Source organism: Camelina sativa, chromosome 2, assembly GCF_030686135.1.
Source record: "Camelina sativa cultivar CO46 ecotype springtype chromosome 2, ASM3068613v1".
NCBI lineage: Eukaryota > Viridiplantae > Streptophyta > Magnoliopsida > Brassicales > Brassicaceae > Camelina > Camelina sativa.
This window is the reverse complement of record NC_141881.1, coordinates 3,770,306-3,784,482: the sequence shown is the minus strand read 5'-3', so window position 1 is coordinate 3,784,482 and position 14,177 is coordinate 3,770,306. Positions and strand designations below refer to the sequence as shown.

Below are 14,177 nucleotides of genomic sequence, written 5' to 3'. Positions count from 1 at the left end.
CGCCATCACTCCACTCGAGCCAACGCCATCACTCCACTCGAGCCAACGACGTCACTCCACTTGAGCCAACGCCATCACTCCACTCGAGCCAACGCCATCACTCCAATCGAGCCAACACCATCACTCACTCGAGCCACTACTCGTTCGCACATGTCAGGAAGACGTTCCATCTTACACGCTTCAGGAGATTCCCAAACCGACTCTTCATCTTGTCATTTTAAGTCTTAGGGATTTTATGTCTTTACTATAAATACGTTTTGTTAAGTCTTGGCGACATCATCTTAGTTTTTATCTCGTTTTGTTTTCTAAGGTTGACCTAGCCACCAAAAACGTATTCCGATCTTGTAATCCATATAGCTTTGATTTTATTGAGTTTTTGCATTGGATTTCTTCTACAAAGTTGTTCTTCTCCTTTTTACCTATCTAAGAATGCTTGTTTCAATGTTTTCTGAGTTTGTATTGTTGATGATGATTTTCGGATCTGAGTAGTGCGTTAGTTCTTGAGGATGGGATAGATTAGGTGGAGGATCTTAAGATGTAGAGTGCTTAAGCATTGATTGTATGATTCCCTTCTGGACTAGAGTAAGAAATACTAGTTTCTCTCTGATCAATTGGGACTAGGTTTGAGACATTTCCACACGCAAAAGGTGTTTGATGAAATGTCTGACCAACTAGTGCCAGAGACTTACGTTCATAGCCTAAGAGATTAGCTGTGTAGGATGTTGGTTGACGTGAATGAACTTGTTTGTTATGCCATGCTTGATCATGTTTCTCTAGTGAGAGCTAGGTTTGGAAGTGGTTGAGTCTTAGTAGCTTCTGTCAAGAGATTGGATTAGCAAAGTCGTGATGTTCATTGTTTAGGGATAGATTGCTTGTGGCATGTTAAACACTCTGTAGACTAGGATACTCCACCGACGTCAATTACTCCCATCCTTAGGACTTTTATCTTTCTGATTTTTATTACATTCCCGAGACTATTTCGTTTCTCGTTTTTTGCTTAGAATCGTTTTCGGTATTACTTATTCTTGTTCGGTAATTATCATACATTTGCGTTTATGATTCTATGACTTGTTTTCGTTTTGTATTTTGACCATTCTAGGATTGTTAGAAAAACACTCTTTTTAAATTGGTTTAACTTGTGATTGCTTGATTGCATCTTGAGTGATAGTAAAGATTCCCAATTGGATTGACACCTTAAGTATTACAACTGCATAAGGTTAATTGAACCTACTAGGAGACACAAAAATCTTAGTATCGATTTGGCGCCGTTGCCATTTGGGATTCGTTTTGCTACATTTAGGATTTCAAGTTTTGCAAGATTAAGTTCCGTTATACTTATCATTCCGACTACTGACTTGCTTTAGTTTTCTGCTTGTTTGTTTTGCATCTCAGGTTCCTGTTGATTGCAACCTTGCATGCACACCAGATCAAGAGGGCATCAGAATCTCCTTCCTGTTATCGACGAAATCAATCGGTTGCAACACCCACGACAAGCTCGTCAACCCACTGATCATCCCGCACAAGTCACGATGGAACAACAGAATGAACCACATCAGGGACCGCGAAACATTGGTGCTTGGGATGCACCGAACACTCATACTCAGCATGCTAGAATCGTCCCTCCCGCCGTGCAGAACAACAACTTCGAGATCAAAAGTGGTCTGATCACCATGATCCAAGGAAACAAGTTTCATGGATTGCCTATGGAGGATCCACTCGACCACTTGGACGAGTTCGACCGTCTTTGCAGTCTCACGAAGATCAACGGCGTGAGTGAGGATGGTTACAAGGGAGAAAAACCTTCCCAAGGGATCAATCACCACCTGGAATGGTTGCAAGAAAGCATTCTTGGCCTAGTTTTTCTCTAACTCTAGAACAGCACGTCTCAGGAATGAGATTTCCAGCTTCACTCAGAAGAGCTTAGAATCATTCTGTGAAGCATGGGAGCGTTTCAAGGGTTACCACAGCCAGTGCCCACACCATGGTTTCAGCAACGAGTCATTACTGAGTACTCTCTACCGTGGTGTCCTTCCCAAAATACGTATGCTGCTTGACACTGCTTCTAACGGTAACTTCCTGAGCAAGGACGTCGATGAAGGTTGGCAACTGGTGGAGAATCTCGCTCAGTCCGACGGCAACTACACTGAGGATTATGACCGCACATTTCGCGGCGACGCTGGGTCTGAGGAGAAGTACAAGAAGGACCTCAAGAGTGTCAATGAGAAGCTTGACCGCCTCTTGCTTAACCAACAAAAGAGCATCCACTTCGTATCTGAGGGTGAACATTTTCACGTCCAAGATGGGGAGGGTGAGCAGTCTGAGGAGATCAACTACGTCCAGAATCAAGGTGGATACAACAAGGGTTATAACCCCTATCAGACGAACCCTAATTTGTCTTACCGGAGCACCAACGTTGCAAATCCACATGATCAGGTGTACCCTCCTCAGCAGCAACAACAAGGTCAACAAAAACCTTTTGTGCCTTACAATCAGGGATTCGTCCCTAAACAACAGTTCCAGCAAGGTTACCAAGCTCCCTCAGGACCACCACCAGGATTCCGCCCTCAACCAGTACAGCCTACTCCAGCCCCAGATCAAGAAATAAAGCAAATGATGCAACAACTTCTTCAGGGTCAAGCTAGCGGATCTCTGGATACTGCTAAGAAGTTTGCTGAACTCAGTCAGCGAATGGAGTGTTCATACAATGATCTTAATGTCAAGTTTGAAGCTCTTAACTCCAAGATGAAGTACATGGAAGGCAAGACTGTTTCTACTTCTACCCCAACACTTGGCCAACTACCTGGAAAAGCAGTTCAATATCCCAAAGACTATGCTACTATCCATGCCATCACCACCCAAGCTGTAGATGTACGGCTCACTGAGGACAATGAGAGTTTAGATGGGGAGGATTTTCTTCAAGATGTAGTTCAGATAAAGGATCCCGTCGAGGTGCTCAAGGATCCAATTAAGTCAGCCAAGCAATCTGATCCTGAAGCTACTAAAGAACCCGATGCTCCCAAGGATAAACCTGTGAGATTCATTCCTCCACCATACAAGCCACCTCTACCATTTCCAGTGAGGTTTAAGAAGCAGCTTACTGAGAAGTATAAAACTCTGTTTGAAAACCAAGTCAAGGAGATTGAACTTAGGATGCCTTTGCTTGATGCATTTGCACTTGTGCCTCAATATCAAAAGTTTTGAACTGATTTGGTAACAGAAAGGACCAAAGAGAAGGAGGAGATAGCTAAACGAGCTAAAGCTAAGGCTCTGGAAGATGAGAGGGTATTGCATGACATAGGTGAAGTTATTCATGAATGCAAGGCTGTTATTCAGAAGATGATTATCCCAAAGAAGCTAGAGGACCCTGGTTCTTTCACCCTGCCTTGTTCTCTAGGTCCATTGGCCTTCAAAAGTGCCTATGCGACTTTCGTGCTTCAGTAAGCCTCATGCCACTCTCTGTAGCTCAGAGGCTAGGATTCAACGAATACAAGTCATGCAACCTCCGCTTAATATTGGCTGATAGGACTACTAGATTGCCTCATGGTCTATTAGAGAACCTGCCCATCAAAATTGGACAAGCTGAGATTTCTACTGACTTTGTGGTGCTGGGAATGGATGAAGAGCCTAAAGATCCACTAATCCTGGGAAGGCCTTTCTTAGCTACAGCTGGAGCAGTCATTGATGTCAAGAAGGGGATGATTGATCTCAATCTGGATAAGAATGTCAAGATGAAGTTTGATATCATGGATGCTAAGAAGAAGCCAACTATTGATGGGCAGACCTTCGTGGTTAAAGAGAAAGATCAGAAAGCTGGGTTTGACATCTTTGAGGGTGTGAATGAGGCAGAAACAGGAGTTTGGGTTACCAAAGAAAAAACTCGAAGGGGCACTCGACCGTGTTCCAACTTGAGTACAGTTGTTGCTCTCCCTAAGCGTCATGACCTACTTCCTAAACTTCACCAACCGCAAGAGACAAGTCCTCCCGCGCTTGACAGTTTGTCTGAACTCCAAACTACCAAGATTCTAGGGGATTCAGTGAGAAAGTTAACAGCTATGGTGAAGGAGATGAGTGGGCAAATAAAGAAGCTCCAAGGTACAATGAGAAGTTCTCCTTCAAGGAAATTAAAGTGGAGGTTTGGGATAATGAAGAAGAGCAGTTCATTTGTTGTTGAACCTGGGCAGAATGTTAAAGAGTATCTAGCTAGACAAGACATACCAGAGGGGAGCTCACCACCTCTCTATGAACCTCCCAAAGCATAAGGAGTATGCAAAGTCAAGCTCAGAGACTTTAAACAAGCTCACTTGGGAGGAAGTCCCAAAACTATAAACGGCTAATTCCCCCCTGAACTTAGTTGCTTTATCGTATTCATACAAAGATCTTTGGAGTGTGCATAAAACTACATGAACTTAACTAAAATTTAAATTTTCCACATGAACTATCGAAATCAAGCCAAAACCATCAAATCGAGTAACGGTGTTACTGTTCCGTTAATATATGATGACTGGATGCCACATTGGACCCTTAAACGACGTCGTTTTATTGTTTTAAGAAAAAAACTGAAGTAAAATAAATTTCCAAAACTCAAGGATCGAACCATAGATCTCTAACGCACGTGAGCGATTTAGCAGCTGAGCTATAGTAACAAATAGTACAAGTACAACGTATATATTACTTATACAATAAAAGCTTATCCTTTCTTCTCCCCCGATCTTCGTTTTCTTGTTTCTACGCACTTCTTTCGCCGCGTCTTCAACAATTGGGATATTTATGGTGTCAAGAGCTGAGATATTTATCACCCAATTCAATTTCAAATTAGGATGTCATATATCAACTGCAGAGGTTAATTTCAAATAACGATGTCAAGAGCTGAGATATTTATCACCCAATTCAATTTCAGTTACAATTTATTTTTTTATATAAAATCAATTTCAACTATTAAGGATCGGATTTTATACATGATTTTAATCAAGTTTGATCTTAACTAACAAAAAAATCCCAATTCTTAATCCAATCCATGAAAAATTAACAGTCACAGTCGCAATGTTATCGGAGAAGAGAAAACAAAAGCAGAGAAAAGGGTTTCCTTTTCTTTTATAATTTCTGCGTTGTCTTAGATATATATTTTATCCATTTCATATTTAACGAAAAGTTACGGTAGTTTAGCTTATTTTATGGTTGGTCGTGAGTATTAGAGGTCGGGGGTTCAACTGCCTATTCTGAACAAGTTGATTTTTTTTCTTAAAACAATAAAACGACGTCGTTTAAGGTCCAGTGTGGCATCCAGTCATCATATATTAATGGAACAGTAACACCATTACTCGATTTCATGGTTTTGGCTTGATTTCGATAGTTCATGTGGAAAATTTAAATTTTTGTTAAGTTCATGTAGTTTTAGACACACTCCAAAGATCTGTGTATGAATACGATAAAGCAACTAAGTTCAGGGGGGAATTAGCCGTTTTCTCCCTAAATACAATCTAGGATCTTGTGTTTTTAATTTTTGTTTTTCGTTTCCTGCTGTTCAGGAATCCACAGAAGGGAGTATGGCCAACTAAAGTGGCAAATGAAAAAAATACAAATAGCAGAGTGTTGGGTTTTGCAGACATGGAATGAAGCAATAGAAGAGGAGCTCTCGTGAAGCTCTTGCCGACGACTCGAACTAGCCACATCTCGACGACGTTCTGACTCGATCCGGTGTTAAATACTCCCACTCGATCGACGACGAACCAGAGCTGCTCCCGGAACCAACCATCACTCCCACTCGATCGACGACGAAGTGGAGCTGCTCCCGGAACCAACCATCATCTCACTCGATCCGCCGTCGCGAGCACCGAGTCCTTCTCTACTACTGAGGTACTCTAACATTTCCATTGTATATACCATATCATCCTTGCATTTGTCTCTATTATGATTCTCAAATCCTACTTCAAATTTTCTTACACAGGGGCTGTGTAATTTAAGTTTGGAGGAGGGTTTGAGATGATGTATCTGATGATGTTTTCTGTGATTCTTATTTCAAATTTTTGCATTATATCATGTTTGAGATAGCATTCATCTATTTGCATAGAAAAGCCATAAAAATTTGAAAAATTTCAAAAATTTCCACAAAAACAGAGTGTTCATGTAGGTTGCATTTGCATATTAGGATTGAGTCTAGTGTTGTTCATTTAGGAATGTTGCATTTAGCATAGGGGTTGATGATGATTGTAACCTTGTTAACATGTTGAATTCAATAGGATAGGATCAAGGCCCTTGTTATTAGTTCTTTGATGCATGTTGATTGAACTTGAAATGTAAGACTGAACCAGGTTTTGAATTCTCGAAATTGCATTCTAGTCTTGATTGAAGCTTTTTTTGAATTGACATCATTCCCTATCTACCTGAACCTAATCCTGACTTGCAATTATCCTGTTATGCATTGAAGTTGAACTCATGGATACCACATACATACTTGGATTATCTTTCTCCGTTTTACCACCCTTGTTAATCCAAGTAGCTGATTCCCATCTTTGGAACAGTTTCCCGCACCCTTAGCCAGCCCTTCTTTCAAGCCAATTGTATTTTTGAGTGTGAGGCCTTTTCCGAGTTGAGCTTGTTAGAAAGTGTTAGGTTCTAGCCGACAAGAGTAGGATCCTGTGTAGTTCTAGTTTGCGCTATCCAGACTAGTAGGACTAGGTGAGAACTTGATTTTGGGTTTTGGGATTGGATTTGTTCTAAAAAGAGAAAGAAAAAAATGGGTAAAGACTCTTTAGGAGGGGGAATGTGTTTTCAAGGTTTACAAGTCTAGTAAAGGATGTTGGTTGTGCAGTGTAAAAGAGTTATTGGTTCTGTGCATAAAAAGAAAAGTTTAGACAAGGAAGAGAAAGCAAAACGCTTAAGAAGTCTAGAATTCGAAGAAGAAAAGAAAGAGAACCATAGTGATAAAAAAGTTTCCCATCCGCTAGATTGAAATGAAGTAACTTTCTCCTAAGGCTAAGTGAAAAGAATGATAGAATGAGTTTAAAAAGAGATGTCGATGAAGGGTAGGGATAGGACCAACTTCTGGGTTAGGAAGTTAGAGCTTAGTTTCCTTGGGACCTTTGGGTAGACGGGGCACTGCTCTTGTATGTATTAGTTGGTTTCAAACCTTTAGCCTTCTGTTAAGCTCAACTCATTTTCGCGAGAGATCCCTATTCTATATTGTTAAAACCACTTGCAAAGAAGACCAATTTTTGTCTCTTCCACTTCACCCCAGCCAAATGAGTTTGATGACATTGCATAGCTTGATTCATGGGAATGATAGAGGGAATGATATCTTTGTTAATGAATGTTAAAGGGAATGATAGAAATGATGGCATGTGTAGACTAAGGTTCGAAATCGTTTCAGGTTGAGATGAGCTTGTCTAAAGTTTATAAATAGAGTTCCTTCACCATGCACCATAGAACTAAAAACAAGGACCTTGATTCTAACTACTCTATTCAGCATGTTTTAGGTTCTGAGACCCCATTTTCACACCTCTTCTCCATACATTGTTCTTGATCGTTTGCTTGAGGGCAAACAAAGAATAAGTTTGGGGGAGTTGATATGTCTATATTTTGTCTCCTTTTAGCATATGTTTATCATGCATTTAGCTAGGACAACTGATTGTTTTGCAACATTTTCTAGTCTTTTCTATACACTTTGCATGTCTAGGTAGTTCTTGCATCATCCTTGCATACATTGTGCATTTTGGAGTATTTCAAGTATCTAGGAGACGTTGGGAACACATCGCTCAGCATCGCTGTTCGAGTCGCTGTTCGACGTCGTTCGAGTCACCCACTCGAGCAACACCTTGACCGTCGATCGAGTCGTCACCCACTCGAGCAACACCTTGACCGTCGATCGAGTCGTCCTTCGAGCCACCGGTAGGGGGATTCAGCTTTCGACGTCTTCATCAAAGTTGTAGAAAATTGAGTCATATTTCCAATGCCGTTTATTTCAAGCCAATCGGAGCTGTGGTTCAAAAGTTATCATCGTTTTAGTGGAAGCGTATACATCCAGCTCGAGTCGCGCCGTTCGAGTCGACCACCGTTCGAGTCGACGTCACTCCACTCGAGCCAACGCCATCACTCCACTCGATCCAACGCCATCACTCCACTTGAGCCAACGGCGTCACTCCACTCGAGCCAACGTCATCACTCCACTCGAGCCAACACCATTACTCCACTCGAGCCAACGCCATCACTCACTCGAGCCACTACTCGTTCGCACATGTCAGGAAGACATTCCATCTTACACGCTTCAGGAGATTCCCTAACCGACTCTTCATCTTGTCGTTTTAAGTCTTAGGGATTTTATGTCTTTACTATAAATACGTTTTGTTAAGTCTTGGCGACATCATCTTAGTTTTTATCTCGTTTTGTTTTCTAAGGTTGACCTAGCCACCAAAAACGTATTCCGATCTTGTAATCAAGATAGCTTTGATTTTATTGAGTTTTTGCATTGGATTTCTTCTACAATGTTGTTCTTCTCCTTTTTACCTATCTAAGAATGCTTGTTTCAATGTTTTCTGAGTTTGTATTATTGATGATGATTTTCGGATCTGAGTAGTGCATTAGTTCTTGAGGATGGGATAGATTAGGTGGAGGATCTTAGGATGTAGAGTGTTTAAGCGTTGATTGTATGATTCCCTTCTGGACTAGAGTGAGAAATACTAGTTTCTCTCTGATCAATTGGGACTAGGTTTGAGACATTTCCACACCCAAAAGATGTTTGATGAAATGTCTGGCCAACTAGTGCCAGAGACTTACGTTCCTAGCCTAAGAGATTAGCTGTCTAGGATGTTGGTTGACGTGAATGAACTTGTTTGTTATGCCATGCTTGATCATGTTTCTCTAGCGAGAGCTAGGTTTGGAAGTGGTTGAGTCTGAGTAGCTTCTGTCAAGAGATTAGATTAGCTAAGTCGTGATGTTCATTGTTTAGGGATAGATTGCTTGTAGCATGTTAAACACTCTGTAGACTAGGATACTCCACCGACGTCAATTACTCCCATCCTTAGGACTTTTATCTTTCTGATTTTTATTACATTCCCGAGACTATTTTGTTTCTCATTTTTTTGCTTAGAATCGTTTTCGGTATTACTTATTCTTGTTCAGTACTTATCATACATTTGCGTTTATGATTCTATGACTTGTTTTCGTTTTGTATTTTGACCATTCTAGGATTGTTAGAAAAACACTCTTTTTAAATTGGCTTAACTTGTGATTGCTTGATTGCATCTTGAGTGATAGTAAAGATTCCTAATTGGATTGACACCTTAAGTATTACAACTGCATAAGGTTAATTGAACCTACTAGGAGACACAAAAATCTTAGTATCAATCTATCCTTGTTTGCTTGCTTGCTGCATGTTTATTTGTTAAAAACATGTAGACTAACTACTTTCTCATTAGACTTGCATGCATGATCTTACTTAGATTGCATGGCGTCTTGGAGAGTTTTTAAATAGGTTGCATGCATGAAAAGCATAATTGATCGGATATGCATGCATAAATCAAAGTTAAATTCGGATCACTTGATGAGTTCTTGAGATGCATTATAATTTTTGCATAAATCTGGTGGTGTGAGCTTGCATGCATAATTTTTGAATCGATGGATGTGCATGCATAATTTTTAGAATTGTCACCAAGTTTACATGATGAAAAATGAGTTTACTGGATGAGTCTAAAATGTAAGATTTTCTTGCATTTTTTTCGGTTAAAATGAGTTGCATGCATGATTAAAAGAGTGGAAAAATTGTGTTAAAAACATGCATGTTAAGGTGGTATATTTAAAGAATCATTGCACTACAATTTTATGTGCATAAAAATGATTGCATGCATGTAAAACAGCTTTAAGATGCTTGATTTATTTTTCTTGCTTCTTAAAGATTGTGTGGAATTTCTTGCTTGATTTTCTTGCAAGTTATTGCCTGATTTTCCTTGCTTGAAATTATTTGGATGTCGTAGAAGTGTCTGATCCTTTGTGTCATTTAAATTTAGAAATTATGGTACTTAAACCTAGCTAGTTCGCAAATTTTATGCTTGAACTAGTGGTTGATCTCTGTCCCCAAGAATAATAAGATGGTCCGGCGAGCTAACCTTCGCGGTCTCGTGGCAACGACATTTCGGTGCGTAGCTAGCTACTAGCCCGAACTGCTGCATGACGATGCGGCTAAATGGATGAACCGGTTATTTACCTTTGTGGTTTCATCGTGGTGTGGGTGTGATGGGATGGGACAGAGTATCGAAGGGCCCTAGGTTGTGGAAAGTCTAGTGATGTACAGTTTATAATGATATGTTGCTAACAATCTTTACCCATTGTTGATGCGGGTGTTGTGGTGTGATTGTCTAGGATGACTAAGTGCCTAGAGTATCAAGTTTCTTGATTATTTCTAGTCTTTGCTTGCATGATTTTTTGCTGCATTGTTTAACGCTTCCGCATTGCGTGTTTGTTTGCTTGTTGTCGCAGAGTAGTTGGGTGGGAATAATGCATGTTAGAGGGTTACCCGACTCACTGAGTAATTTTAGATTACTCATGATAATATATTATCTTGCAGGAAAGATTGAGGTGGGTATAGAGCTTGGGCAGCTAGGAAACCGGCTAGGGTGTTTTCATGCTGTCTTGCAAAATCCAACTGTTTTACTTAAGTATTTTGTTTTTAATATAACATTTTACTTAAGTAATAAAAAGAAGTATTTTCATATATTCGGACAAGTGGAATGGTACATGGCCTAGTTTGGGCCAGCACAACGCCGCGTGTGTTCGAGGGTTGAAAAATCTAAGGGACATGCGCAGCGGGTAGGCATCACCGGTGAATTGGCTGGGGAACCTAATTAGTTGGTGGAACCTTGGACGGATTGCGGGCGTTTGACCTCTTCATGGCGTCTCCGGGCCGGTCCATGGTTTGTCCGACTGAAGGACGGTTCAGGAGCGTTACAGTCACCCCCTGACAGTGTGAGTCCACCCGACTCCACACTCATCTGGGTTGGACTCTGATACCACTTGTATCGCCCCGACCGCCACCTCTCAGTGGGGCCCATATCCAATATCAGTCTATGGGCCCACTTTTTTTAATGGATCTCACGTCCTCTCTCTAGGCCCGTGAGCTCATCTATATCTAACGGCCGGTTTGTTACGTATGGGAGGTTTTAAAGACTTGTTACCGTCGCTACAAATCACCACATGATCTTTTCCTGTGTTTTGTCCTCACTCGCACAGTTACGACAGTCACTTCTTCCAAGGTCACCCATCCTGAAACTACTCCACCATAAGCACGCTTAACTGTGGAGTTTCCTGAGGACCCTTGACCAAAAAGATATGTGTACTTTGGTGACATAGGTGGTCAAATCAATTTTTTTAAACCTCTCCGCAAGCTGGGTTGTCACAACTTTTGAGATGAAAACTCCTCAAAACCAGTTGTCCATATATCTTATATAGTATTCATAATCCTTGTCTATCTTATAATGTAAGATATTTTTATCCAATCTCACTATATATATTAAGACTCATAAGGGTGAAAGTTAATCATCCAAAAATAGAATCTAAATATTAAGAAAGAAGTACGTAAGAAGGAATAGCAGCCCCAACTACAATGATCGCATGTTCAGCGGGAGCGAGGCGGCCAGAGATGAGCTATATTTGTGTGTTTTTCATTGGTTCAGGTTAGTCCTTAACTAATTTGACTTAGATTCCAACAAAATATATTCTGACCAGTCATGCTAGATAGAAACTATGATGAGTTTGAGATGTCTCTTTCCGAAACAGAATGAGCTAAAGCTATCTTTGAACTTGCAATATCTCAGCCTGCTTTAGACATGCCCGAGCTGCTATGGAAGGTAATTTTGTTTCAGTCTAAAGCATCCAGAATATTGAAGATTTCTTAGACTTTTTAACTCTACTGTATATTGTTTGTGGCAGACATACATTGATTTGAGATATCATAATGGATCGTACAAAGCATTGCACGGTGTGGGTTAGTTTTGCAAAGCTTGAAGCTTCTGTTGTGGGACACAAAGAAGTCGAGGAAGAAGAGGATGTTATTAAATGCAAAAAAAGGCAGCATCAAACGTGCCAGAGGTTTGAATCTGCACGTTATATTGTGACAAGTTATAACTATTTTTTCTTAGCGCTTATTATGTTCTGGTGTATTTCCTTTCTTCTACTCAGCGATGATAAATAGAGCCAGCACATGTTGGAATTTATACCGGTTTATAACAATTTATAAACTAGTCATAAATTCAATTACCAGGATTCATGTACATATTGAATCAAAACTATGTCATAAGATTATGAATATACTTGGATAGTTCGCAGCGGAAGATGAACTAAATTAAACTAAGGTTGTAAAGCACCCAAACTGTTGTGCCTCTACTGGTATCCACACGCACACAAACTGGATCAAACGGGATGCTAGTGCCGTAGAGATCAAATCTCGATCGTGACAAACACTTTTGTCTTAGGTTAGGTTTCGGCGAGAATCTTACTGTTACTATTAGTCAAACGCAAAACGTCAATTATATACTGATCGACGTTAACCTAACTCGTTTAGGTTTGCTAATGGGCCAAGCCCAATTCTCACTTACGTGCGTTTATAAACATACATATATATATCAAATATGACATATGTATTATATTAACATATTTATAACTGCACAAATATAAATATATATATATATATATATGTATATCTCATATAACATATCTATATATAATATCAAACCCACTTTTTTGTGTCAACTTTTAATCCAACGGATGAGATTAGTTCCAGTTTTAATCCAACGGTTTAAAATTATTAATCGTGTCTTTTCGTCGCACCCCCATCTTTCAAAAATCACACCCTCTTAATCTTTGCATCTCTTTGTTGTACCTCCTGGTTTCAAAAATCACATCCATTAATTTTTACACCTTTTAAATCACACCTCTTAGTCTTTGCATCTCTTTGTTGTACCTCCTGGTTTCAAAAATCACATCCATTAATTTTTACACCTTTTAAATCACACCTCTTTAGTCTTTGCATCTCTTTGTTGTACCTCCTGGTTTCAAAAATCACATCTATTAATTTTTACACATTTTAATTTCACACCTCTATGTGTTACATCTCTTTGTTGTACCTCCTATATATAATAGTAAACCCACTTTTTGTGTCAACTTTTAATCCAACGGATGAGATTAGTTCCAGTTTTAATCCAACGGTTTAAAATTATTAATCGTGTCTTTTCATCGCACCTCCATCTTTCAAAAATCACACCTCTTAGTCTTTGCATCTCTTCGTTGTACCTCATGGTTTCAAAAATCACATCCATTAATTTTTACACCTTTTAAATCACACCTCTTAGTCTTTGCATCTCTTTGTTGTACCTCCTGGTTTCAAAAATCACATCCATTAATTTTTACACCTTTTAAATCACACCTCCTTAGTCTTTGCATCTCTTTGTTGTACCTCCAGGTTTCAAAAATCACATATATTAATTTTTACACATTTTAATTTCACACCTCTATGTGTTACATCTCTTTGTTGTACCTCCTATATATAATAGCAAACCCACTTTTTTGTGTCAACTTTTAATCCAACGGATGAGATTAGTTCCAGTTTTAATCCAATGGTTTAAAATTATTAATCGTGTCTTTTCATCGCACCCCCATCTTTCAAAAATCACACCTCTTAGTCTTTGCATATCTTTGTTGTACCTCCTGGTTTCAAAAATCACATCCATTAATTTTTACACCTTTTAAATCACACCTCTTAGTCTTTGCATCTCTTTGTTGTACCTCCTGGTTCCAAAAATCACATCCATTAATTTTTATACCTTTTAAATCACACCTCCTTAGTCTTTGCATCTCTTTGTTGTACCCCCTGGTTTCAAAAATCACATCCATTAATTTTTACACCTTTTAATTTCACACCTCTATGTGTTACATCTCTTTGTTGTACCTCCATGTTTCACATCTATTAATTTCAACACATTTACATTTCACACCTCTATGTCTTACACCTCTTTGTTTATTATATATAAACTTTTCTTGACTACATAAACAAGTTTCGAACAATTGTTTTCTGAGTACTAAAGAATTGTATTATTGAAGTGTTTTTTAACTTTCAAGCATCAATCTCTAATTTAAGGTAATTTAATATTTTTGCTGCGAATAACCTGTAGTGTTTTTCGGTTAGATAATTATTA

The 14,177-nt window shown here is 39.3% G+C and overlaps 1 non-coding gene across 1 annotated transcript; it reads right to left on the bottom strand.

Moving 5' to 3' along the window:
- Nucleotides 1-1,881: 1,881 nt before the first annotated feature.
- LOC147948226 (small nucleolar RNA R71) lies at nucleotides 1,882-1,988 on the bottom strand. The gene has a single exon (XR_015585910.1). It is a non-coding gene; the product is annotated as a small nucleolar RNA R71 (small nucleolar RNA).
- Nucleotides 1,989-14,177: the final 12,189 nt, after the last annotated feature.